The following is a 26,943-nucleotide window of genomic DNA, read 5'->3' as shown; positions in this document are numbered from 1 at the left end:
GTGGTTGAAGTGCTAGCATCCCCGAATTCAGGGTCTGCAGGAAGAGAATGCTGAACACTCTGTATGGAATCTAACCTTTGGTGAATCACCGTATTAGCGGCGGCCATATCTGCCCTTAATACTGTAATCGCCTGAACTAAAGCAGCTATGGGTTCTTCCGTGGATCCCTGCATTGTCTAACACGACTATATGGCTTCTCAGTCTGTTCTGACTTGAGTGTCGTGTAGACCGTTGCAACCTCTGTCCTCAAGTGACGCACAGGGGAACTAAAGGAAACCCGCTGTGCGACCTTTGGGGCCACAGGTGGGAGATGTTACTTCCCGGATCCACGGAACCTCTGGAACACTGATGCTGCTGTCAAAAAGAACGAGGTTAAGTTCCAGGCAATTACAATATATCACAAGAACCAAATGATCTGAATAGTCTTACCTATCTGGTGTTTGGAAAACCCAGAAAACCCAGGAAGGAGGTTCGAGACTCAGATGATGTGGTCCCTAGAACAAGAGGACCGCGGACAAGCGTGGATGCAGGATAAACCACCTTTAGAACTGAAGGCGTGACTTGAATCCCAAAAAGGGAAATGGCGTAGAAGTTCAACAAGGTACCAAGGGATAATCCGAAGACAGGTTAGGGCCGTGTCAGAAATCCAGCAATAGGTAAGCAGTTCCAGGCAAAGGTACAAAAGGGTAATCCGAAGGAGTCCAAGAGAGAGTTCCAAGATCAAGGTAAACCAGTAGTGTAATCCAAACGTAGCGCCAACCAGGGTCTGAAGACAGCTGAGAAGCAATGAGTGTTCCGTGCATCAAGCCTTATATACTGTGCGTTTCGGGGTCATGTGACGTCCACCAAGGTCACGTGGGAAACGCCACTCTGGATCACGTGAGCAAGTGAACGATCGGCGTGGAGGTGTAACGCCGCCCCTTCTGTTGTATGTTCTCCATGGCAACTGCCAGTGCAGGAAGGGCTGCAATCGAGCCCGTAAATCGTACCTGGTACGGAGCTTTCGGTCCTTTGGGAAAACCGAATCACATGAGCCTCGAACCCTGGAGGGAGGTGTTGGGGAAATGTGAGCAGTGTTCTGGTGTGCAGTGAATCGGTGTGCAGAGGATCGCCTAACACCAGTTACTTCACTGGCTTGAGGATATTGGAAGAGTTCTAGACAATCTTGGCTCCAAAATTCCTGGCAAAGGGCCGTAAGTATATAGTTCTAAAGAGTTCAAAAATGTCTGAATAATCACTCTTGTCCAATTCCTTTGTTTATCTTGCAGCTTAGACCCAAATGAAGATAGTTCTGTGGCAGCTGAAAGCGTTCTGGTAAGAGTCTGTGCTATTCCACACTGTCCGTTAAATGATGCCAAAGTTTAATTCGCTGCTGTCTCTTTTCTTACAGGTGCGGCATAAGAAGATTTGGCGTGCTGGTGAATAATACCTCCGGTTGTAAAATCAGGTAAGTATATGGTGGCAAGAGATTGTCCTTATTTGTTTCCCCTCGGCTCACCTTGTTGTTTTCTTGTCCCCCTTAGGTGCTGGAATGCGGCAACTTAATGATGGAGACAGTGCCGGAATGTAGAGATGCTGCGAGGAACGGTGAGAATGGCGCGGCGCTGCTGCTGGCGATGCGCCGTGTTTAAAATAAAGTATTTTTCTCGTGCAAAGATGCGATGAATCCAGAATCAGGTAAGAAACCCAATAATGTTCTTGTTCTAACCTTTCTTCTTCTTTCTCTTCTTTCTAGGAGCTCTGGACTCGAGGTGGGCGTGGCATGAGGCTGGATGCTGACTACAGGCACGGTGAGCGTTACGCTGCTGGATGCAGAATAACGCGAAGCGTGTGCTGCCCTTTGGGCATGGATTAAATAGCCTCCAAAGTAGTCCCAGGTAAGTATTACTCCACAACCACACCCAAGTAACAAAATAGTCCCTAGGTAAAGTAGTCCCTTCCAAGCCTCACATGGGCTTGGATCTCTTGCAGCATGGTCTGCATCAGGTACATTTTAACATATGAGCCTGGCGCCTATGGTGCCAGGACTGTTCCCCCATATGAGCCTGGCGTCATAGACGCCAGGACTGTACCCATACAGCCCCTAACAAGGGTTGCTGGGTTTTCTCTGGGTAACATGGTGCCTGCTTCCGGGGTTGCTGGACTTGGTCTGGATGCCCGGGGGTAGGCATCATGACACTGCTGGTAGGTTTGTGATGCGCCTTCAATTCGAGCGCACCTGATAATGTCTCTCCTATTCCCTTGCAGGAGAAATTATGTGGTATTAGCGCCGCGAGTCCGGGTTCATCGCTACTGGAGACTTGGTGGTTAGGTAAGTTTGCACAGAGGCTTTTGGTAAGTATGCACCGCGTAGAGAGAGAGAGAGCAGTGAAATAAGTGTCTGTGCTATTGGGGCAAGCGCAATGAATAATGTCTCTTTCTTTTACAGGGGTTTGTGCGCTCGTACAACTAACCTGGATTCCAGCATCGCAGGAAGATTCTGTGAGTATGCACAGCGTTACTGATGTGCGCGTGTTAACGCTGTTGTTCTTTGTTCTTACAGGTGGCGGTGTAGAAGTCCCCTGTTGACTGGAGATAGCTGCGGCGTGGAGTAAGAACCAGGTAAGCTGAAGCAGAATGATCCGGAGCGGGTAAGGAGAAGTAGGATGATCCGGAGCAGGTAAGCAGAAGCAGGATGATCCGGAGCAGGTAAGCAGAAGCATGATGATCCGGAGCGGGTAAGCAGAAGCAGGATGATCCGGAGCAGGTAAGCAGATGCTGACTGATCCAGAACACAGCAAGTGTGTTGCTGATACAGCTCACAGTAAGCAACACGAAGCACTGGAAGAATCTTGGGTGTGGCTTATATAGCCGGCCACACCCAAACACTAGAGAGCTCATGAATTATCATGCACTTCCTGTTTGGCAACAGGAAGTGGTAACCAGGAAGTTACTACAAACACTAGGAAGGAATGAAAGGAGGGATTTGTCATGGGTTCTTTGTGTGCCTATGCCAGGCCTGCCAAGCCTCCACCCAGCCTGCCTGATACCCATGACAAACTGCTGAGGACACCATGGCCTTCTTTTATCCGTCTCTTCAGTCCAAGATTGTAGTGCATGCCAGCCCGTTTGGTTTGGGTACTGTCCTTACCCAGATAGATGACAACTCGTAGGTCCGACTGGTTGCGTACACCAGCAAGGCCCCAACAGAGACTGAGCAGGGGTACTTGCAGATCGAGAGAGAAGCCCTGGCGGTCCTGTGGGCTGGTCGCCATTTCCGGCTGTACATCTCAGGAAGGCCTGTGACAGTGGTCACCGATCACATGCCCCTGCTGCCCATACTGGCATGGTCATCCTCAAAGCCGCCTGCCAGGATTGAGCAGTGGATGTTGGCCCTGCTGGAATACAGGGTGTCCCTCGTGTACAGGCCCGGCAACAACAATGCGGCCGACTACCTATCCAGGTACCCGAGGGGGGAACCGGAGGGGCATCAGAGAATCAGTGTGGAGGAAGGTGAAGAGCATGTGCAGCTGGTGGTGGAGGTGACCACGCCAAACTCAGTGCCGATTGGTGATTTGGAACAGGCAGCAGCGGAGGACGAGTGCTTCATCATCCTGAAAGCAGCCCTGCAACAAGGCTCGTGGAGGTCTGTCGTTGACACGTTGGTGCCGAGGACCCAGGAAGCGAAGGCGGCGTTGGAACAGCTGTGGAGGGTCAGAGATGAGCTAGCGTTCTCCGAGGCCGGACTATAGCTCAGGGGTAATGGGATTGTGATCCTGCAAGTTAAGATCGTGAAAGTGATTGAGCTGGCGCACCAAGGACACCAGGGCGCCGCCAAGACAAAGGCCCGCCTCCACCAGAAGGTGTGGTTCCCGGACCTCGAGAGAAGGGTGGATGAGTTTGTGGCATCCTGTGTGTGGTGGCAGGCGGCATCCCCAGCCCAGAAAGAGCCCGTTGGAGACCATGCAGCGAGACACAAAGCCGTGGAAAGTGGTCCACGTGGATTTTTGGGTCAACAGGTCAGGACACTAATTTTCTTGTCATCATGCACGAGTGGTCCAGATACTCTGCGGTGGAGTTTGTGGAGTCGGTGGCTTTTGAGAATGTGGCTATCGCGATCGAGAAGATCTTTGCCACCCACAGACTGCCTCAAGTACTGTGCTCGGACAATGGCCTACCTTTCCAAGGGAAGAGTTTTGCCCACATGATGGAGGAATACAGGGTCCACCACAGAAAGATCATGCCGCTGTGGCCCAGGGCGAATGGGGAATCGGAACGGATGATGAGGACCCTGAATTAGGTCTTTCACATTTTGCAGAGGCAGGGGCAGAGTCTGCAGAGGGCCCTTTACAAATTCCTGCGAGAGTACCGGGTCACCCCACACACATCCACGGGTGTGGCGCCAGCTGAAGCAATGTTCAGGAGGTGCCTGAGAGGCCTCATTCCGGAAGTGGGTGAACGTGAGTCAACGGTCATAGACAATGAGCAGGTGGAAAGGGAGAGGAAAGTAAGGACTGAGCAGGAGAACATCCGAAGAGGACTTCGCCCTCAGCAGTTTGTCCCGGGCGATGAGGTACTGGTCAGGAATCGCCATCCACGAGGGAAGCTGTCATTGATCCATGAACCTGGCCCCTTGGACGTGTTTGCTGTGCACAGATCGATGGTAAACACAATACCGTTCAATAGGAGCACACCTGATATAATGATACTTCAACATACTATTTCAATCTCTTATATATATTCCGGGTGCTGGGGAGGAATACAAGCCCTGACGTGCAATATGTGAAAAAAGAAAAAGTGTAGAATTAGACACTTTCTTTTTTCACAGATCAATGGTAACAGCTTTGGATGGGACTGCGTCTGTGACTCGCAACGCCAGTTTCTTCAAGAGACTGGGGGAGCCCAGGCCGGGAGCAGCGCAGAGAAGGGACATGACAGAGGTTCCGGAAGAGGGCAATTGCCGTCAGCCAAGCTCCCCGGCTGGGGGGAGCTCAGGTGAGGAGGGCCCGATCCAGGAGGTATCCCCAAAGGTGCATGAGGGGGAAGCCTACTCACCTGAATGGCTATGTTTTGGAACCCTGAACTGGCAGGAACACCCCATGGACTGGAATTTATATGCGGGACGGGGTGGCTGTGATTAAAGGGGTCTGTTGAAATGTTTTGTGTGTTTGTGTTTTGTAGGTAGCCATTTAAGGGCACACCCACGCGGCGGAGCACTCCGCCACTTGCACTATAAATAAAGTGGGCGTTCCCAGCCACGACAGGGCGACCAGGGAGCCCAAACCAACCAGCAGTACGTGTGTCCGTGTGCTTTTGTCTGCTGGGGGGAGGGGCTCGCGGTACTCCATGAGCAGAGACATCAACACGCATTACGTAAAAAAAGAAGGCTATGTAAATAAACAAGCATACCAGAAACAGACTGATGCAATTTTTGTAAGTTGCATTAATATGTAGACAACCGTCATATTACCAAATATGATCAACATTTACATTATTGGATCACAGTGAATATTTTTCTTACTAGTACCATGCTTTAAGAATAACGCACAAAACAATAATAACAAAGCTTAGTATACCCACCTTCTTGTTAATCATCAGTAAACCTTCTCTGGCACCTCATGCTACTCTAGTGTTTTTGTACATTTGCCTATTGGCAATACAATCTTTTTCTTAAATCATAGAAAATCTCGTATCGACAATAAGTTATGTGCAAAATAACTAGATTAGCACGAGCTGTCAGCGAGGGTTTACTGTTAACATGAATGTGGACATACAAAGTAGTTTTATTTGTATGGTCTTGTGGGTTATTCTTATAACATGTTCTAGTAAGAAAAAAAAATAAACTGACAGATCAGATAATGTTAAATATATTTGGTAACAGGACAGTTGCCAACACATTAATGCAACTCACAAAAACGGCAACCAAATGTCTGTTTCTGGCATGCTTGTTTATTGACATTGCCTTCTTTTTTGACGTAGTGAGCTGCCATGATGTTATGTGCATATGTAAGACGTAGAAAAATCTGCAATTTCTTTAGCCTTCCTTTTTATTAGACCCCTTTGTATACTCCTAATAAGTTAAATAGAAATGTTTTCTATATATAAGTTTAATTCTGGACAATCTATACCCCTTGCCTGTGATTGGACATCTGGTGCTTGATCTGGCCAATTGGGGACCGGCAGGCTTTGGCCGGCACCCCCTCAACAAAGGCCCATGGATGGTTCAAAGGATCGGGTGTCTGGGAGAGTGGGTATGGCGTATTATTTGGAAAGCACTGGGGAGTATAAAGTGGGGCGTCTGACGAATGATGTGTCGATTTGTACGGCTGAGTTGGTGGCTATTGCATTGGCGATTGATAGGGTGTGCGAGTTGAGGTTTGAGAAGGTAGTGGTGTTTTCAGATTCATTGAGTGGGTTGCAGGAGATTGTGGCAGGGGATGGTGATAGGAAGGATGTGATTTTGTATATCAGGAGAAAGATTGATCGGTGTGTGCGTGGGGGGATGAATCTGGAGTTGGCGTGGGTCCCCAGTCACAGTGGCATTTTGGGTAATGAGTTGGTGGATCAGGCGGCAGGTGAGGGTATGAGGAGGGAAGCGGTTGATTTGAGGTGGCCTTTGAGTGTGGACGAGGTGAAGGCTGTGATGGTGAGACGGGTCATGGATGAGTGGCAGGAGAGGTGGGTGAGTGGGGTGAAGGGCAGGTGGATGTTTGGTGTTCGTGGGAAAGTGTCGAAAAAGGTAGATCCGGGAAGTCTGAATGGAGGTGGGGGGAGGAGGTGATGCTGTACCGATTGAGGATAGGGCATGTGGGGCTGAATGACTGTCTGTACCGAGTGGGGAAGCGAGAGTCGAGGGACTGTGCGGTGTGTGGGGTGCCTGAGACTGTGGGACATTTTCTACTTAGATGTGAGAGACATGTTGCAGAGAGAGAATTGATGAGGGTTCGGTTGTCTGCGCTGGGTGTGGCTGAGTTGAGTGGGATGGCTTTGTTGGGAGGTGACGGGGTGAGTGGCAGGAAGAAGAGCAGTGTGTTGTTGGATTTTGTGAGAGACAGGGAGGTGGGAGGAATTGTGACTTTATGTGAGCTAAATAATGATTGGGGGGTTAGGTGCACATCATCCTTCAGGATGGGGAAGCACCTGCATGGGTCCGCCCACGCTTTTGATAATTTAAAGAAAGAAAAAGAAGGGTAGTGCCTTTCTTCATTCACCCGTGACTCTCGCACGCACTTGTGCGCAAGAAACAACCCCCTTCCAGTTTGGAGACTCGTCTGGAGGCTGCGTTGACACGGGTCTGCACTCCTGCACGACGTAGAAGTACTCCTAAACCCATATCCTTGTGTGTGCATTCTAAGCACAATAGAAGTGAAATAACGAAAAAACGACAAAGAAGATCATTTATTGCACTTTTTTTTTACTTAGGGCACGCTCTCCACCGCGCTGCCCTTTGCCCTCCTTTGTTGACATTTCAATTGCTTTCTTGTGCGGAAACGCACATCGCTGGGCGTTGTGCCATACCTGCAGAATTTTCAATCATAGCCGCCACTTTTGCGCGACCAGAAAAGTTTTTGCTTCTGCCTCGGAGTGCATACTTCTTGCCTGTGATTGGACATCTGGTGCTTGATCTGGCCAATTGGGGACCGGCAGACTTCCCTCAACAAAAGCCCCCCTCAACAAAAGCCCGTGACAAATGCCCCTGTCTGCTACAGAACGCTATTTGTGCATAAAGTTGCAACCTCACTCTGCATTGGAAATTGGACTACCAATACTTTCTTACCTCATTTACTATGGGTTAGTTCCCTCCCGATTGCCCTTTTCCCCTCTTGGGACCTGCTCTTCCTTCTCTGTTTGTTCTCCCAGTTATGCTCCCAAATGCATTACGTTACTGCACTCTCCTCTAACATCTGATTCACACTGTTATTCTAACCTACTGTGCTCTTTGCATTAATTTTGAAAGTCAAAATTGGGTGTGTTTTGCATTTAACTTTGAAAGTCAAACCTGGTTGTGCTCTTTGCATTCATTTTGCTTATGCTACAACAAGCTGTTTTTCTTGTGCAGACATGCTGTGCCCTTTGCTTGCATTGAATTACTTCTCTGTAACCTGCTGGCCCAGTGACTGTTCCATACCACTGTACTTGCATACTCCTCCCGCTGCTCCTCTCAATACTCATCCATGGCACTTTCTGTTTCTCCTATCTACTCCAACTGCTTCTCTATCAACTATCCTTCCCTTCTCACCAAGTCTGGAAGGAAGACATTTAAAAAGGATATCTTGGCTGCCAGCCCAGGTCTCCCCATCGTGGATACCTATTCCAGTGCTTCTTCCAGACAGACCCTCACCAACAACCTCTGTCGTTCCTTCCCCAGATCAATGGACCCTTTATATGATCTCTGTGCTTTGTCCCGTCTCCTCCTCTCCCATTAATGGTGGCACCCACTGGGAAGTTCTCATGGCTTCTTCGACTCCTCCAGATTCATCATTAATGTCTACCTAAAAGGCACTGTCATGGTCCAAGGCCCTCAGGCAAATCCCTTCTTTTTTGATAGGCACTTCCCTCTCCTTATCAACTTCTTTCATCTTCTGCTCTTTCCTCCTCCCCCCCTCTTGGCTTCCTTGCCCTCTCTTCCCTCCTCTTCTGCCCCACCTCAGACTCCCCCCCTCACCTGCGCAGGGCGTACCTCTGATTTGTACCCCTCCATGGAAGGTCTTTAAGGCTGGCAACCTTCTTCATTTTGCCACTGTCAATTCTCGCTCTGCTGTCATATACTCCTCTGACATCTGCCACCTCTTGGAAGAACTTGACCTTGATGTCCTCGGTCTCACCAAGACATGGTTCACAGCCAGCTCCGTCCCCAGCTTTGACACTCTCCTTCCGGATGGCTACAAGATCCTCTCCGCGCCTAAATCCACCTGGCCCGAAGGGGGTTATCCCTGATCTTTCCTGAGTGGATTCCTGCCTCCATCATTCCCACACATACTTACTCTTTCAAATGCTTCGTCTTCAGGCCCTCTCTCTCTCCTAGCCCCACTCTTACCGTTGCTACTCTCCACTGGCCCCTTGGCCAGATCACCTCATTTCTCTCTGAGTGGGCGGACCTCTCCTCCTCCTCCCTCCTGGCCTCAACCACTAACAACAACTCCTTTGTGACCTCAATATCCATCTCGATTCTCCCTGTTCCTAGTCTGTGCTCTTTCGTGACCTCTGTGATTCCCTCTCCCTTTCTATCCTCCCCTCTGGCCCAACCCACTCTGCAGGACACACACTTGCTGTCTTGATATCCTCTGGCCTCCCCCTCTCCATCCCTCTGACCACTCCTCTCTCCTGGAGCGATCACTCCCTCCTCTCATCTATCCCACTCTTCCCCCCAGGCCAAGACTACCCCAACACTGCCACCTACCTTCTCAGTCATCCATCCCATGAAGCGTGTGTCAGTTGAAGTTTTCACCGCCACCTTTTCTCTCACCCCCACACCCCCCTCCACCTTTGGCTGACTCACATCCTGACCCAGCCCGGTCTATGCTCTACTCCTTTATCTCTGTTGCTCTTGATGCTCTTGCACCGGTCACGAGGATCCGCTTGAAGCCCAAAGCCAAATGCAGTTCCTGGTATGACTCCGACCTAGCTTCACTTAAAACGTGTAGGGGGACTGAGAGGAAATGGAGGGCCTCTTGTTCATCCTCTAACAAACTGGCCTGTCGCCTGCTCCAAAGGCAATACCAACTCCCTGTTCACACTAAGAAGAGAGCCCTCATCCAAGCCAGTGTCTCCGTGGCATCCAACAACTCAGCTGAACTCTAACATCTGCAAGGAGCAGACCAACCCTCCTGCAGTCTCTACCTCTCCTGTCGCTTCCCAGGCCCTTTACATGGCCCTTGCCTCCCACTTCATCTCTAATACCCAGGATATCCTGTCCACCCTCTCACCCCCTCCCCCTCTCCCTCCTGTGAACTCTGGTGCTCCTACAGCCACTCCCCCACCTTCCTTCTTGTCCTTTCCTCTTTTCTCCCCCGACGAGGTCTCTAGACAAGTCCGATCTATGAAAAGCCTCGTCAAAACAGGGTTTAACTTGCTCTTCCAAAACCATCTAGATCCATATTGACACCCTAGCTCCTGCCCTGGCTGATTTCTGCGAACTCTCCTTTGCCTCAGGAGTATTCCCTTCGCCCCTGAAGCACTCTTGTGCACCCTCTTCTCAAAAAACCCACAGCCGACCCTTCTTGCCCAGCTAACTATCGCCCAATCTCCATCACCCCCCTTTCTAGGCAAACCCCTTGAAAAGCTAGCCATCTCGCAGCTTAACCTTCACTCTGATTCTGTTGGTGGTCTCCACGACCATCAACCTGGCTTTAGAGCTGCCAAAAGCACAGAAACTGCTCTCCTGAACATCCATGAAAATCTGGTCTCCAGCCTAGACTCTAATATCCCCTCTGTCCTCATTCTACTTGATCTCTCTTCTGCCTTCGACACAGCCAAACATACCATCCTGCACAACTGTCTCCATGACAACATGGGTATCACCGATCAGGCTCTGGCCTGGCTGACCCATTTCCTCTCTGATCAACCCTCCCAAGTCCAACTTGGGTCCTTCCTCTCATCTAGCTCCTCGTTTACCTGTGGTTTTCCCCAGGGGTCTAACCTCTCACCCTGGCTTGTTAACCAATACCTGGCATTCAGGATTGGTGTGCCGCCAACAATCTCTGCCTGAATGCTAGCAAGACGGACATCTTCCTCATCGGCACCCCCTCGCCCTCCTTTCCTCTAACTCTCTGGCCGGCCTCCCTTGGCCCTCCTCCTACCCATACCTGCAAGACTAAGATCCTCAGTGTCATCTTTGATTCCACGCTTTCCTTCTCAGCCCACATCTGACGTCTCTAAAAGTCAAACTTCCTACTGCATCTCCTCAGAGGTATTCTGCCTTTCCTCTTCTTCCCCCAGAAGTTCACTGTCTCTCTAGGTTGGACTATTGTAACAGCCTCTTTTTAAATCTACCCACTTCTACTCTCCGCCCTTTGCAACTTATCCCGAACAGGACTGCGAGACTTGCCCTGGGATCATATCTCTCCAGCCCTGAAATCTCTCCACTGGCTCCCAGGATTAAATTCAAATCCTTTGCATTATTTACAAGGCTTTCTGAGGCCTGGGTCCAATATACCTTCAGCTGTCCCTTCGTAAATACCTTTCCTCTCGAGCTCTTCGTTCCCTCAGGGTCGGTTGTTTCTCAAAGAAGCCAGTAGGGGGGGGGTCGATCTTTGTCTCGGGCTGGGGCCTCCCTCTGGAACAGCCTCCCTGCCACCCTGAAACCTGAGGAAAGCCATCACCGGTTCCGGAAGCACCGCAAGACCTTCCTCTATGCTTCTGCCTTCGCCCCTCCTCTCCCCTGCTTATCTGCCCTCTCTTGGCTCTGTGCTCCTGGCCTACCTTCTGACTTCCGGACCCAGGCAACCGCTCACCTTGCCACCCAACCGCACTGCCTCCAGGCAAACCCTTGCACTGGGGCCTGCATCTGTAACCATACAGCCTGCCCCCCCTTTTTCTCTCTGCACTTACCAGACTTGCCCTGTCTGTTGCCTCAAACCTTGCACTTGCCACCTGCTGGCTGCACTACCACGGTTTGTTGCTTGTTATTTATTATTCATCTGTGTTCCTGTGCTCTGCATGTTCCACTCCCCCCCTTCCATGCACTTTCCCCCTTTTTGCCTCTCCCATGCACTTGTGTGTTCTCAATGTCACTGGGTCTAGTAAGATTGTTGTTTTTGTTCTCCCTCGTTAGCCTCCCTTGCCTTGTCACGCTCTGAAACACCTGTGTATGAGTGCAATACAAATAAAATATCAATTCAATTGATAATTACTGTTTTTTTTTTTATAAAATTGATTGAGTGACACAGGAATAATGAGTGATGTAATCGTGCAAGGGTGTTTATGTCATGACATGTACACCACTCACCGTGTCCTGGCGGATACATATTACTCGATAACAAAAGGTTACGCAACATTTAATTAACGTTACAGGGAGGCCTGTTTTTCTTCTGTATGCCAGAGGACCTTAAGTTAGGAAATTGACACTTTTTACATTTTGTTTATGAATAATATATTTTTTGTTTTTTTTGTTTGGATTCACACCGTTACCTGGCAGGTCGGTCACCACGACCATTGACCACTCCATGTACATTCTCTCATAATCTCCCAAGCATCATGGTTATTAATAAATATGCTGGCTTAGGGAGGAACACAAACAAATTGTCATATGCACAAATTCCCTAAACCGACCGGTTCAGTTGTGAAATATGAAAAATGGTATGGAAGAAATGAAAAGGAGATCGGAAGAGACATTAGCTTATATGATTATAATGTGCTGAGAAATTGTGTGCTACTTTTCTAAATGGTGTTTTTCCTTGTTTTTATTTGCACTTAGTTATTGTTCCTTAAGAATTATTCCACGTAGTACAAAACACATGTACTCTTTTCTGCCTTCTAATTAAAACTTGCAAGTTTTTACAAACTTGGATTTTAAAACAAACTGTTATAATCAATTGTAGATACTGTTGAAATTGATGTATTGGATAGTGGCCATTCCACTTGAGGACACGGAACACCAAGGAAAGCTTTTAATCACGGATTACGGTTACTTGATAAACCACATAGCTTTCCTTGAATTTGCCTACCAATTGTATTTTAAGAATTGTCAGGGTGTAGAAGTATAAGACGGACAGAGAGGTGGCATGGTTTTGGTTATAAACTTTTTGTTGTAATGTACTTGGCATGGAACACTGAGAGCCTGTGGAATGTTTACCTATGAGCCATGCCCGAGAGTTCCAACCCTGTCAGTTGAGCCTGGGTGATGGGACCAAGTGGTCTGCTTTAGATCTCTCTTAGCTAACAGCTTATGCAACTGTAATTCACACCGTTACCTGGCAGGTCGGTCACCATGACCATTGACCACTCCATGTACATTCTCTCATAATCTCCCAAGCATCATGGTTATTAATAAATATGCTGGCTTAGGGAGGAACACAAACAAATTGATAAAGTACTTACTAAATAACCTAAGAAGTCTCATGAAGCTGCATCAGAACATTGGCAACAAGGATTTTCAAGAACCCACACAGAGAGGAAGAAAGCTGTGGTGGGGGAGCAGCAGAAGTAGAGAGACCACTTCCCCAAGCCATCCAGAAGCAAGTCCCATCACCCATGGTGGAGAGCGCAAGGGGGCTACGAAGAAAAGATATGGGGGAGTTGAAGAAGTGAAGACATTAATCCCCTGACAGAAGATAAATGAAGCCCCATAAGTGAAGTGCTGGCCCCGTGAGGATGAAGAGTGAAGTCTGAAGCTCGGAGTAACCCCAGACGCCTGAAGTATAGAGCTCCTTCTGCATTACAGGAAAGTGTGACGCTGAATATTGACGCTGCTGTGTGTGCCCAGTAGTGAAGCACTGCGGCGCTTCAAAGAGAAGTATTATCCTGAAGGGAGGAAGGTGTAAAAGGAGAACTGTTCTGGGACGAGGCGCTGTGCTCCGGCCGTGTGACGGTTGGCCTATGGAGCTCAGCGTCTCCCTGTTGCTTAGGTGCAACTGATGACGTCAGTAGAGAAGCAGTAGGAGTCGGTAAAGCTGCGATGTTCCATACGTCATAGTAGATGACGGTGCGTAATACAGCTAGTCTGGCAACTACATAGTAAGATAGAGGCTGAAGTGAAGCGTCCAGGAAGAGGAAAGAACCCTCTTCAGCATGAGTTGACAGACGTGCGAACCCAGAAGATGGTGTAAACCCCACAGCAGTTAGTCTATGGGTAATGTGCGGCAGAGAAAAGGTGAACACGTCGGAGCACGTATATGTATCTCAGAAGGTCAGAAAGGTATCAGAGCGCGGTATGAAGTTTGAAGTTTACGCAAAACGGTGTTGTTTCCGTTTCAAGAGACATACCGAGTGAAGGAAAGTCCTATAATGTGGAAGCGATGAAACAAGTTGCGGCTATCACAGTGGAAGCAGAAGGCAGCATGTGAAGTTATTGGCAGCAGTATCATTTCACTACGGTTGGAACCACATGAGAAGCAAGTAATTTTGCATAGTGCTTGTAGCATAAATGATGGAACTAATGATGTATATAATTAAGGGTTTATTGACACAATTAAGTATAATGAATATATATATATTAAAAGGGGATATATCAGGAGTCTCTGAAGGAGGATGCTTCAGTCTCCCCAACCGTCAGCTTCAATGTCCTTCACTCCACCTCCACATTCTCCTTCCAGAATCCCTGTAGATTCCACAGCAGTGTAGCAGCAGATGTTACCATGCTACACATCCCTCTTCTTTCTAGACAAGTCTTTACTCTCCGTAATCTGTTAAGTACATCGGTCTCTGGTACTTTCTTCCAAACCTTGATACTGGCATTTTCATCACAGTTGGTACATATATGGAATTTACTGGTAAGGAAACTTTCTGGTTCTCTCTACTTTTATCAACATCACTTTTGTCCATACTCTCACCCTTGACTTTACTATTCACTCCCATAACTCTTCCATTGTTCCATACCCTTCCATCACTAGTTCGCACAGCATGTTTAAACACTTCTATAACTTGGATAGGATCAGACCACCTAATGCCTCTCACTCTCAGAGCTTCCGGAAGCTTCACTCTCACAAAACACCTTACTTCCAGTGCCTCATTAACCCTAAATCTTTCCTTGTCATGCCATACTTTATTTCTATTTTGTATCTGTCTAATCATATCTACAGCATTACTGGTTACCACTTCCATATTGATTATTTCTCCCATCCATCCAGGACATAACTTGGTAGTTGCTTTTCTACCTCTGCTCAATTCAAATGGTGAAATACCTGTAGAACTGTGCGGAGTAAACCTCTGTGCCATAATAACATTTCTGACTGCCTCTTTCCAGCTCATTCCACTGGCCCATGCCCATCTAATGGCATTTTTGAGAATCCTGTTGTATCTTTCTACTACTCCATTAGTTTGTGGGTGATAAACCGCACTGGTCACATGCTTAATCGATTGTTTCTCTAAATAGTCTTCCATCTCTCGCTCGAGACAAATTGAAGACCGTTGTCAGATAGGATAACTCCAGGATATCCTTCCTGACCACATACTTCTTCCATGAAATTGATAATATTTTTAGTTGTGACACTAGGCATCATTTTCACTTCTGCCAATCTTGTTAAAATGTCAATCATAACCACACAAAACGTTTGACTGCCTTCACTCCATATCGGACCCATTATATCAATCCCAACTTTCATCCACGGTCTACTCGGCACATCAGTCATAACCATCGTATACTCACTACTCACACAATTCTTATCAGACTCATTACAAAGGATACAGTTTCTTATGATCCTCTCGATCTCCACATCACATCCCGGCCACCAGTACGTATTCCTTATCCTGCACTTGGTCTTGGAAATGCCTTGGTGGCCTTCATGTCCCAGCTCAATTATGTTCTCCCTGACATCTTCAGGTGGTATTTTTCTGTCTCCTCTAAACAAATATCCATCTTGTACACTCAACTCATCTCCGACACTCCATAATCCTTACACATCTGCCTCCTTGATCTTATTGATATGAACATGTTTATTGTTCATATTTTCTATCATAAACTGTAATCTTACGTCTTTCCTCATGCCTTCCAACCATTCCTCCTTGGCAATGGCTGTGTCCTGTAGCATACATATCGTTTCCTGTTGATTTTCTTCACCTCCACGTTCTTAGTAAGCCTAGATAGACAGTCTGCAGCATAATTCCTCACTCCTGGAATATACTTAACCACTACATTGAACTCCTGCATTCTATGCACCCATCTCTGTATCCTTGCCGACACTTTGTCCAGTCCTTTGTTCATGAATAGTTCCACCAGCCAGTGGTTTGTGATCTGTATTTATCTCAAATTGTGTCCCCCAGACAAAACTCCTGAATTTGTTCACTGCCCACACAATAGCCAAAGCCTCCTTTTCGATGGTTGCATACGACTTTTCTGCTCCCTTTAACAGCCGTGAAGCAAACGCAATTACCTTTTCCTCTCCATCATGTAATTGCGCCAATACCGCATCTAGGCCCACATTACTGGCATCAGTTGTGATCACCGTACGCTGTCCTCCCTCAAAGTTCTTCAGTGCTGGCGCCGTTGTCAGGGCATTCTTTATGTAGTTGAATTCTTTCTCACAATTTTCATTCCATTCATATTTGACATTCATCCTGGTGAGATCCCTCAATACAGCTGTGTGATCAGCAACCTTTCTAACATATTTAGAATAATACTCAGCCATTCCCAAGAATGTCCTCAATTTCTCTTTATTGCTCGGTGTAGCCATATTATTGATTGCAGACATCAAGTCTGGCTTGGGCATAATCCCCTGCTCTGATAGAACATGGCCTAGATATTCAATTTGCTTCCTATGAATCTTCGACTTCTCTCTGCTCAATGTTATGCCCATCTTATGCAATTTTCTCAAAGCTCCATTTTGAATCCTATCATGCTCCATTTGAACTTTAGCAAATACAAGAATAGCATCCTGAAAAAAAAATAATGCCCTCATCACCATCAAAGATGCAATGCATGGTCTTCTGGAACACCGAAGCTGCTGATATCAGACCAAATGGCATTCTCTTATACTGGTACAAACCCTCCGGGGTTATAAACGCTGTCAAATGCCTTGAGTCCTTGTGCAATTGAATTTTGGTGATATGCAGAAGTCAGGTCCAGGGTCGAAAACACTTTTGCTGACCCCATCGTTGATAACAACTCTTGAATGTTGGGAAGCGGTTGTCTCTCAGGAATGATGCACTTGTTCAGTTCTCCGAGGTCGATACACACACTCACCTTTCCAGAACTCTTCCTCACCACTACCAACGGTGATACCCATTCCAAAGCATCAGTCTTTTCAATAATGCCCTGCTCCTCCAGTTTCTTCAATTCACTTTTGACCTCATCTCTCATTGCTAAGGGCACATACCTCAGCTTCTGTGCGACTGGCTTACAATTCTTTCTGAGCTGCGTTCTGTGCGTAATCCCTTTCGCACAGCCTATTTCATCCTTGAACACCTCCTTCTTCACTGCCGCTGTAGACATCTCATTGGATTCAATCACATATATAGACTCCTCAGCACTGGCCTCCAATCTGACCTTCAGCCATGCCTGATGCGTCCAGCTAAGTAGAGGCATTGTTCCTTTTCTTGATACGTAGACTTTTCCCTTGGCAATTCTATCCTTGAAGGCTAATTTCGCCTCGAACCATCCAATAATATTTATTTTCACGCCCCCATAAGCACTTGGATTAATGTCCGATTCATTAAGCCATCTTGGACCCATTCTTCTCCATATCTTTTCGGGCAGCAACGTATACTTTGCTCCTGAATCAGTCATCATTCTCACTGGAGCATCATTTATCATAATGATGGTCTTGGGACTCTCCAGTTCTGTGCCATTTGCAGTATCGCTAACAGCAAAGACACCTTCTTCCTCTTCATATTCTTCTGGTCCTCCAATCCAATTCATGCTACCTTTATCAACCCTACAACATTTGGCCATATGGCCCCTTCCATTGCAGTTTTTGCATATAATGTGGATAGCTGGACACTCAGAACTGTTAGCCCAGTGCATGGGACTGTCGCACCTAAAGCATGTCCTAATCTTTCCTCTGCCTCTCTGACTCATTTGAGGCCGTTTATTACTCATGAACCATCCTCTGTTGTATCCTCCATGTCCATGTGCAAATCCTCTACTTTTTACATCATTACTGTATCTGTAAGTGCCTTGCATCTTGAGTTCCTCCTTCCGTTTCACCACAGCATTTTGATTGTTCCCATTGTCAACTTTTGTCATTTGAATTGCATTGATAGGATCTTCTGGCTTTAGAGTATTCTTCACCCTATCCTCAAGCGTTTTGACACAATTCTCCATATGTTCAACCTCTTTGGCTATACGCAGTACTACATCCAAATCAGGGTCATCTTCAGCGCAAAGTCTCTCTAATTTTAGCGCTATTACACTCCAGCATGAATTGATCTCTGAGCCTTTCATCTAATTGTGGCCCGAATTTGCAATTCTTTGCCAACCTTCTCAGGACAGTTATAAATTGTTCCACACACTCTCCACTTTCTTGCAACCTCTTAAACTTATACCTTTCCAAGATTGTACTCAATTTCTTTTCATAGTGTTTATTCAATTTGGCAACACATTTTTCGTATTCATTCATATCCCCTTCATCATCAGGTAAGTTTGGCAAGTCCTCATACTTTTCTTGTCCTGCTGGTCCCAAACAGTGAAGTAACAGTGACTTTTTTCTTTCCACACTGTAATTTGTTCCACACACCACTGAAGCATAATGCTCAAAAGACTTCAACCACCTTTTCCATGGTAGGTTTGGTTCTCCAGCTTCAAGTAAAAACATGGCCGGTGGTGGAACTGTGTGCATTGTCATGTTTCTGGCCACCGGTTGATCACCTGCCCCTCTGTTGTCTATGATTGCTGTAGACACACTTGTATAGACAATGGACAGTTCCTCTTTATTGAGAACAAAATATCATGTATTGCTTGTCCAATCTCTGTCTTGGTATGAGAATCATTTTTTTTATACTTGTAACATATACAGGTACTGGGACGAGTAGGAGCAGATCACTCGATCTTTATTAGATTCCTTTACCCTTATTTATTTCTTCCTCTTTTTTTTATATATAAATGACGTTACTGCAGTCTTTCACTGTATGGCGACGCGTGTTTGCGCAATTTACTTTATTCAAATGACAGTTTTCGGACGCTGACACAGTGACCGTCGTAACTGCAATGGCTTTGTTATGCAGTTGCCAGTTACCCGACCAAAATGGCCGCACGCACGCAACGTATGTCACAACGTCACGGGTCCTTTCCTTTAAAGCAAACAGCTTTCCAATGCACTGCGAAGTCGCGACGTGCTCGAGACAGTGTTTGTTTTCAATACGCGGCTCGAGGGGCTCACGCGTATGATTAACTGCAGCCGTGAGTAACCACAGAACATTTGTACATATGGCTCTTGCTCGTTTGCACAACAAACTTGCTAGTACAAGGTGAAAATAACAGAAGTCCTTATTAATCATGCAAACTGACAGGGTTCTTTGCCGCTCACCTTTAGTCTCCGATTCCTTTACCAGTCGTTCAGCTAATAAGGCGACTGCTTTTTAAACAGTCAGTAGATGGACTTCATTGTCGCAAAGTGTAGCATAAATGATGTATATAATTAAGGGTTTATTGATACAATTAAGTATAATGAATATATATATATATTAAAAGGGGATAGATCAGGAGTCTCTGAAGGAGGATGCTTCAGTCTCCCCAACCGTCAGCTTCAATGTCCTTCACTCCACCTCAACATTCTCCTTCCAGAATCCATGTAGATTCCACAGCAGTGTAGCAGCAGATGTTACCATGCTACAGTGCTGTGTATCCTTTACTGTTTATTAATCTTGTTTGTAGTTCCAAGCGAGTAATGTAACAGTTTAAGCATTGGTGTCCACGAGAGCGCACAAGAAGCTTGTGTGGATATAAATATACTGGAAGTGAGGTTGGAGAGTTAAAGTGTATTAGATTTAACACATTTGAGGCTTTTCAGGTTAAAAGGACTAATTTGGACTTCCTTAATATGCACAGTGAATGAGTCAGTAGCAGGGTGAGAGAGTGGCTAGAGTTAATCTTTTTGAGGCATTTCAGGTTAAGTTGCAAATAGCAACATGGACACTTAGGAAGTTAAAGTGCATGTATACTCATTAATGCTTAAAGCTTGAATATCAAGAGTTGTTGAAGTATTCCAAGTTGTGTAATACATATGTGTAGGGAGGTAACTCCTTCGTGTGTATGTGGGTGAGTGCCAAAAAAGTTTAGGGAGGTAACTCCTCCGTGTGTATGTGGGTAAATTCTACAAAGTTGTAGGGAAGTAATGCCTCTGTGTATGTGAGTGCCACAAAGGGGTAGGGAGGTAGCGCCTCCCAGTGTTTGTGGGCGAGTGCCACAACGGTGTAGGGAGGTAGCGCCTCCAAGTATATGTGGTTGAGTACCACGATGGTGTTGGGAGGTAGTGCCTCCGAGTGTTTGTGGGCGAGTGCCACACCGGTGTAGCGGTTGCACCAGATTTTGGTCTTGAGTTAAAGCGTCTCTAAAAGATGCTTGCGATATCTCTCCTGAGTGAGTTTCTCCTTGTAGGTTTACCCTTATGTGGATGTCGCTTCCTTGGTGGTGCCACGAAAGGAGGGGTATGTGGTTGTTGGACATTTTCAGATTGTCCTCCTTCACAGGGTTTTCCCAGCTTGGGGCTGCTTGTGTTAAGGAGGGGTGTGAGTGTGTTGGACATCTCGTGTTTGGTTTGTCATCGGAAAGGAAGGAGAAGTGTTGTAATGTACTTGATGCATCAGTGTGAGCTGGCATGGAACACAGAGCGCGTAGAATGTCTACCTATGAGCCATGCCTGAGAGTTCCAACCCCGTCAGTTGAGCCTGGATGATGGGACCCAGTGGTCTGCTTTAGATTTCTTAGCTAACAGCTTATGTAACTGTAATGAACAAGTTACTCTCTTACCTGGTAACGTTCTTTCGATGGGATGGTCCGACGACGTATTCCATATCTATGACAGTAATCACCACAGCACAGTTGATGTGATTACTGTCATGGATATGGAATATGTGGGAGGACCCAATCCCCTCGAAAAAGTACTTGCTAAATAACCTAAGAAGTCTCATGAAGCTGCATCATAACACGTTTATTGAGCTTTGCAAAAACCTATCTATCCCCAACTCAGAGGCACTTCCCTGCCTCAATCTAAAACTAAGGCAGTGTCATAATGCCTGTCAAATAATATTAAATCACCCTTGTCCAAGGCCCTACTTATATCCCTTACACTCAAACCTAATACTGTAAGGTCTTCCACCAGGTGAATGTTTCCCTTCTCCTGGTACACTCGGAGTAGGTCTCTCTAAAGAGGCACAAGCCAGGGCGAAGGAATCCCTTCCCCTGGTTCTGGGCCCAAAACTTGCAATCTTCTTAGTTCCTGCCAACTCGAGCATTCACCTGGCCTCTTCTCCCAGGTTTTCACAATGTCCCAACTCTTTCTATGGGTTTCAGTGACTTTCCTCCAGTCACTGAATTAGGAAAGTTTTCTCTATACTTTATTGCGCTTTCCTTAGGGTCCCAGGCCCTTATCCAGTGCTCTTCTTATGGCCACTGGGTCAAGGACGTTGCCCTCTGATACTTCCTTCAACTATTTTAGGTTCCCGAGCCCTTCTCTGCTGGGCAGTGGTTTCTCTCGTTCCACTGAGATGATGCAGTACTCCTCGGATGCACTCTGCTCATCATAGGGTCCCCCGCACTTCTTGGCCCACTTCCAGGCTCTGCCATGTTGATGTCTGGAAGCTAAGACCCCCTCGATTCTTCCCTGGTTCCCACTGGTCAGCCCATGCTTCCAGTCATCTGTTGGAAGCCGCTTGCACGGCGCCGGTTCTTCCATGAACAGAGGTCAGTCTCGTCCTGGCTTCCCGTGGTTTTGCATCTCTCGGCGTGGTTGTGGGATCACACAATCCACCCCTATGCCACTACCTCACCTTCTTCCATCGGTTCTTGGATCGGCTGCAGTCAGGCTTGCTGGAGATGCTCTCTGCTTCCCGGTGGCATCCGCCAGTCTCTGGTGTTGGCCGCTTCTTGACTCCTACGTTTGGCAGCTTCCTCGCCTCTCGCTACCTAGGTGGTAGCTTGACCCAGCTGGACTTTAGTGTATAGGCCTTTGTCCCTTCTTTGTTGCCAGCTCCCGGTGGCGGAAAGTCCTTTGTTCCCTTTAACATTTGCATCTTTATGCCACCTCGGGCCACCTTGTGCCAGTACTTGCCCGACCAGTACTTTTCAGATCTTCTATCTTCCTCGTCCTAGGTCTTTTCTACCTGGGCTGTACAGAAGGTATTACAATAGTACAGGTGTTTATCCTGTAGAAAGGGGTTTCTGATGGAAGGGGTGCTCAGAGAACGTAGGGGTGTGATGTCTGAGGGACTATACCCTACGCGGTCGTACTTGTCCCCAGGTGGTGTGAGAAACCTGAAGGTGTCTCACCCACTAGTCCCCGGGGATCTGTCATCCAGGTGGTCAGGACACAGCCATCGCTATTGGATCCAGTTCCTGGGGGTGGACAAGTGCGGGATGATCACCTGAATGGTGGGTCTTCAGGGAGTGGAAGTGGAACACCAAAGGGCGAGACGCGGTACCCCCTTCCTTAGGACACTTTCCCCCATCCTACCCAGTAGGATATTTGGAAGCTCTGCCACCCACCTTTTCCTACACAAACGGTTTCTCACACCACAAAAGACAACGGACTAACAGCAGCGCTGTTTACCTGACATGTCCCAACACAAGGGTCAGGCAGAGTCAGGCAAGTGCGGACAACTACACACACCCGACAGCCCTTTCCCTTCCCCATAGGGATAAAATGGGGAGCATGAGAGCACACTTTGACCAAGGCCGAACGCACAAGAAAGCAGCTATTCCGCAACGGCAGTTCAAGCGAGGAAGAAAGGCAGTGGAAACCGAAAGGATGACAAGGAAGGAATTTCCCTTGCCCTTTTCAACCCAGACCCTTGAAGCCTTCGAAGAAAGAATCGTAAGACCGGGAATCGCAGCTAGCGATTGGTGTGGCAGATGTCAATGGTACAGTGGGCCCTCTTGCACGGATAGCTAGGGCAGGGAAAATAGCTTACCGCCGAGGTACAGTCCTCGACTCCAGCGGAATAAAAGCCGAGTTCAGCACAGCCAGTGAGTCGGAGGAAACCAATAGTCAACCAGAATGTGTTCAGCCCAAGGTCGCAGTGGCAACATTTGTGTAAAGGAAAGATGATAAACAAATGTCTTTTTGTGAACAAGCGAGGCATCAGGGTTAGAGTGGTCCGGCACCATGTGAACGCTCATTCGAAAGACCCTAACTAATGCCCTACTCCTGAACAAGGAGGCTATGTTGAATGAGAAAACTGCAAGACCCAAGAGGCCCTATATGAGGCCGGCGTGAGATGTTAAAGTGGTCATAAAAGGGTTGAATCAAACCCCTTGTAGTCAAAAGTCTTTGTCACGTTGTAAATTGAAAGGCTAAAGTGAACTGCATTGTGGAGACAAATGTGAACCCAGCTGAGGGATGTCCGCAGTGTGACGTTGGTCTGAGCCCAATCGAGGGAGGCTAACATTGGGAAAGGGATCGGCGCTGAGGCTGAGGGGGACCCTCGGGTGAAGAGGAATCGCCTAACCTGAAGATTTATAGAAGGAACCGTTTGTGATACATCAGGCCCCCTGAAGCAAGAGACTTTGCATAAAAGAGACTTGGGCACAGAAGTCTCTGATAGTAGAAAAGGAACTGTGAGTTCGGGCCGGAGAAGCCCAAAAGTGTGCTGTGCTCGAGAGTCCCGAATCATCCCATGCTTCAAACATGGAGAAGGGAGACCCCCGACCATACCATCCAGACATCATTTTGTGACACTTTTTCTTGTGAACATTATCCCAAACTCTTTTGTAGCACAGCGGTAAGGATTGGCAATAGGTTTCCTAGTATAGGCCCTTTTTATTTGATTAGACTCCACTAGGTCTGCATTATTATTTGATGGTTGTAGCTTGTTCCCATCTTAGATTTAGATTAGGCGTTTATCTCACCCATTTTTACGGTTTAATAAACATCCTTGAGCTGTCATCACCGGTGTCTTGCTTTGATACCATGCCTTACTTACAGTGGGGAGACCCTCCCCATGAGGCCCTCCCAAATTAAACCCTTGGGGTACTATCGGGGAGTGCCCTCACCTCCCAAGCTTCATGGGAACGGGCCCTACCCTGGGAAGCAGTGGCGCCACCTAGTGATTCTTCACAGAATACTAAACAAAAAGGTAGTGCCAGTTTACCTATATTCCGGGAAATATCTGAGGGCCCGCACCACCACCCTGAGCTTCAGAAGTTTTTTAGAATTTATTTTTTTACCATTTGTATTGGTTTATGAACAACAATATAACTTACAGACTTCAATCAAGTTACATAACATTGAGTAGCCATTCATGTCTGTCTAATCTACTTACCCCAACTCCCTCCCCCACCCCCCAACTTATTCCATAAACATTGTTATGCCGCATCACATCAGGCTGTCCCATCTTAGACGTTGGCATCAGTCTATTTATTTGCTGGGGAATCTCTGCCCCATTGGGTTGCACTGTGCGCGGTTACCCACAAATCTTGTACAATTTGCTTCCAGGAATCCTGGGACACATTATGTTCATCTGGGCCTCAACGAGTCGCCTCCTGCCATACAGAGGTTTCAGCTAGCTTCCAATTCTGGAGGACACTCCACCACAGGCGCATCTGCGGGCCCCTGTGCCCTTTCCACCTGATTGCAATCCGACATTTCGCCAGGATGTATGCCAGGTCTTTCAACTTGCTAACTTGTCTCGCCCGTTTTCAGGTGCACAAAAATACCCAGCATGCAAGCTGCAGGAGAACCGGTATCCAATGTGATACCCATGGTGGCCAAGGTCTGAGCTATCTGCCCCCAAAAATGTCTGATGTTTGTGCAAGCCCAAAACATATGCACCAGGTCTGCATCAATCATTCTGCATTTTGGGCAGGCTTGTTCCGCCGTTTTGCTAAATTTGGTGATCTTTTTCGGAGTCAGATACGCTCTATGGGTGACATAGTTGGATCAATTAAAGCCTTGCATTTCTGGAAACCTTTTTGTGATACGCTAAATCCCAACTGCGCCTGGTCTGCACCAGCGTATTCCCCCAGTCATGACATTAATAGTTCATATATCCTTGACACTGCATATCCTCTCTCCGAAATATCGTACAATGTTTCTATGATGGCATCTTCCTGTAATGTCCCATCAGTTACCGCCCATCTACTCTGCACTCTTAAGGAGTGCCGCATGTGTAATGTATTGTCCTGCATGTATGCCTGTTTCAGAGGTATCAAAATCCATCGGTTTTCCTTCCTGCAGTAACGTCGTCCACCGTCGCTACACCCATTGGCACCCAATATTTCCTCACCTTTAATCTAAGTTGTGGATCTTCACTTTTTAGTGTCACTAGTGGTACCTGGGGTTAGTAAGGCGATTCTCTATCAAGAAAGCGACAAGCTCTACGCCAGGTCGCTCTACCCAGCCTCAAAAACAGCAGAGGGTCCGGGGTGCTTGCCGTAGTGATCCATATCGTCTCCTTCAAGAAGAATGGGGTGCACAGTGACTGTAATAACAAGGTATCCTGGGACTGCTCGTCCGACAGCCAATTCTTAAATTGTAGTCGGCACGCTATAAAATAAGCTTCAAAGTGAGGGGCTTTGATACCGCCTTGATCATACGGCCTTTGCAATTTTGGCAGGGCCATACGGCATCTCGAGTTGTGCCATAGAAAACTACGACATATAGTGTCATCTATTGAAGAAGCCTTTGGGTATACTGCATGGAATATTAGCGAAGAAACGGAGGAGCCTCAGGAGTACCACCATCTTCAACAGCGCTGCTCTTCCCATCAGTGAAAGCAGCAATTTCATCCAGAAAGCCATGGATTTCTCCATTTTGTCTAACGCCTTCATCGTGTTTTGTAGGTGTTCTGTCTTAGGGTCATGAAAGATATCTACCCCCACATATATAAATGTGGTTATATCGCATTTAATCAGCAGAGTTGGTTATATGTCTAGGGCTTTTCCCTTGTATCCTACTAAAGGGAAGAAGCATGATTTCTGTTCATTAATCGTGATGCCCGATGGAGCGCTACTTAGCGCTCCAACACATCCAAGATATACTGGAGATTGGTTTCTGGATGCTGCAAGTATAAGAGCATATCATCGGCGTATAAGGAAATTAAATGGTTACTGCCACGTATGACTATGCCTGCGTCTTGATGTTCCTTACCAGATATACTGCTAGCGGCTCCAAGGCTAGTATAAATACTAGAGGAGACAATGGACATCTCTGCCTGGTGCCTTTCCTCGACTGCCATTGATCAGAGATGCAATTGCCTGTCCTAACCCTAGCAATTGGGCTACTATACAGAAGCCGTACCCACTTTATGTATGTTGGTCCCATCCCAAAGCCCTTCAGCGTTGCCAACTGCCATGGCTACCCGAATGAATCAAACTCTTAACCGCATCAAGTGAAGCAACCACATATCGGTGTGTACTGGTGCGAGTGTTGTCGATGATATGGTGCAACCTCCTAAGGCTACATGTAATATTACTATTTGGGACATATCCGGACTGGTCTGGGTGCATGAGCTTAGATATTTCTGGCTTGAGCCTATTGGCCATCAGAGCCATAAGTATATTCCCCATCTTGATTAAGCAACAATAGGGGTCTGTAAGATCTGCAATAATTGTCCAGCTTGTTGGGCTTCAACAATGGGACAATGATCGATTCTCTAGACGTTGGTAGTAAAACCCCATCCAGTGTTTCGTTGAACCTTCCCAGTAACGGGGGTACGACCTCAGCCATGAATTCCTTGTAGAAATCGTTGGGCAATACATCTGCTCCTGGAGCTTTACCCTTCGGCAACCCTTGTATGGTGGATTCTAATTCCTCCATCGTTACGGGTGCCTCCAGCCTGCTTGCTGCCTCTAATTTGGGGAGATCTATCTGCGCTAGGGCTTCGTCAATATCAGACGGTGCCGTTGTTGATGTCTCTGCATACAGCTTCCTGTAATCGTAAAAGCATTTGTTTATACCTTCTTGCGTCGTGAGGGCCTCTCCATTGCCTCCCATGACCTCCCATATTGAATCTCGCTTAAACTCACTCTTATACAGTCAGGCGTCCCAGTTCATCTCCTTCTGCATGTTGCCTTTCCATGCATTTCCTGTAATTCAGGCTGCCTAATCTATCCCAATGTTCCAAGCATTCCTGCTGCAATCGGGCCTCCTCTTGGCTCACTCAATGGTCGTATCTGCATGTGATGCTGGAAATGCATCGGAGGCACAGTGCCTCCGT

This window comes from Ambystoma mexicanum, chromosome 1p, assembly GCF_040938575.1.
Source record: "Ambystoma mexicanum isolate Mex_15411 chromosome 1p, UKY_AmexF1_1, whole genome shotgun sequence".
In the NCBI taxonomy this organism is placed as follows: Eukaryota; Metazoa; Chordata; class Amphibia; order Caudata; family Ambystomatidae; genus Ambystoma; species Ambystoma mexicanum.
The sequence above is the reverse complement of the archived record's forward strand: the minus strand, read 5'-3'. Positions refer to the sequence as shown.